Below are 2,399 nucleotides of genomic sequence, written 5' to 3' on the forward strand. Positions count from 1 at the left end.
GTCATATATATATATATATATATATATATATATATATATATATATATATATATATATATATATATATATATATATATATATATATATATGTCGTACCTAGTAGCCAGAACGCACTTATCAGCCTACTATGCAAGGCCCGATTTGCCTAATAAGCAAAGTTTTACTGAATTAATATATTTTGTCTAATTTTTTTCTTATGAAATGATAAAGCTACCCATTTCATTATGTATGAGGTCAATTTTTTTTATTGGAGTTAAAATTAACGTAGATATATGACCGAACCTAACCAACCCTACCTAACCTAACCTAACCTATCTTTATAGGTTAGGTTAGGTTAGGTAGCCGAAAACGTTAGGTTAGGTTAGGTTAGGTAGGTTAGGTAGTCGAAAAAACATTAATTCATGAAAACTAAGCTTATTAGGCAAATCGGGCCTTGCATAGTAGGCTGAGAAGTGAGTTCTGGCTACTAGGTACGACATATATATATATATATATATATATATATATATATATATATATATATATATATATATATATATATATTATATATATATATTATATATATATAATATATATATATATATATATATATTATATATATTATATATTTTATATATATATAATATATATATATATATATATATTATATATAATATATATATATATGTCGTACCTAGTAGCCAGAACTCACTTCTATGCCTACTATGCAAGGCCAGATTTGCCTAATAAGCCAAGTTTTCATGAATTAATTGTTTTTCGATTACCTAACCTACCTAACCTAACCTAACCTAACTTTTTCGGCTACCTAACCTATAAAGATAGGTTAGGTTAGGTTAGGTAGGGTTGGTTAGGTTCGATCATACATCTACCTTAATTTTAACTCCAATAAATAAAAAATTACCTCATACATAATGAAATGGGTAGCTTTATCATTTCATAAGAAACAAATTAGAGAAAATATATTAATTCAAGAAAACTTGGCTTATTAGGCAAATCGAGCCTTGCATATTAGGCTGAGAAGTGCGTTCTGGCTACTAGGTACGACATATATATATATATATATATATATATATATATATATATATATATATATATATATATATATATATATATATATATATATATATATATATAACCCTAGAGAATGGAGGCTCACTTAAACTCATCAGTTAGTTTAAAAATGTACCGAAGCAAAGAATATATACACATATAATTGTATAAAGAAATGTCAAAAGTGGGATATCGTCCGCTGGCGGCAACACTCCTCGCGGCACGGCTTCTGGCAACACGGTCAGCTGACTGGGTCCACTCATCACGTGGCGGGCACAACCTCGCGCCTCTGGCTATAGGATCAGCTGATTTCCTCTAACTATCAGAACGTCGTGACTTTCCCACACCTCTAGCGATGCGATCAGCTGAGCGCTTCAGAATTCGTTGCTGGCTCTTTGCACACCAGCTACCACCTCCAGGGTCACTAGCATCCCAGTCTTAATGCTCACACACATCAACTCATGACTAAATGGGCTCTTGGCTCCTAGCCTAATATTCTGTCACTAAAGACAATAAAATGATTGAGTAGAAATGTTCACAACATATAAAATACTCTAGCTTCCCTAGATCAAAAGGGGTAAAGGGAGGGACAATTATCTACCTTATTTCACTCCAACCACGAAGCTGTCTCGTCCTCTGTTGAGGGTTGTTGAGGTTCCTCGTCCTGGCTTCTGGTCTCCTGATGAACAGTTTCCACACACAGGTTCCTCTGTCTTCCTCGTGGTAACGCGTCTTCGACGTGCTTTCACTCACAACAGGTACTGCCTTAATCCTCCTCTTGTCCGGGGTACTGAAGACAGGTACCTTCATCGTCGTCCTCCACTTTCACTGGCACTGCCGACACCTCGCAGTCCAGCACAGCTTTCCCTCGCCTCACTGCCAGTAGATTTGGCCCGGCCATAGCTTTTCGCTTGATGTTGAATACTGGTCCTCTGGGCGTCCCGGACGTCACCAGCCCAACTTTCCCTCTGCTGCAAACTCTTGATAGAGCTCTTGGCTCTCTAATCCGGCCCGTCCTTGCTTCAGGGCACTCCACGGAAGGTGGATGGCTTCTCAAACTGTCTGCAGAATCGAAGCGAAGCATAATCTACTGATAAGGGCTCTCTAGATCCGGAGCTCAACCGAGCGCGTCTTCCCTCTATGACGGCTTGTGACGTACTCTTCCCGCCCAAGCGCCAGCCGCCCCGGGAGTCCTCCGCTTCATGATGTCACACCGCCCGAGGGCTCTCGTCATTGGACACTTCCGGCACGTGACCTCACCTGGCCAATCAGGTGCCGGGTGTGTCACGACGTCTTGGCGGGAAACAGGATGATTCGACACCGTCCTGTGCCGCAAAAGGCGTAGGCCC

The sequence above is a fragment of the Procambarus clarkii genome, chromosome 79 (assembly GCF_040958095.1).
Source record: "Procambarus clarkii isolate CNS0578487 chromosome 79, FALCON_Pclarkii_2.0, whole genome shotgun sequence".
In the NCBI taxonomy this organism is placed as follows: Eukaryota; Metazoa; Arthropoda; class Malacostraca; order Decapoda; family Cambaridae; genus Procambarus; species Procambarus clarkii.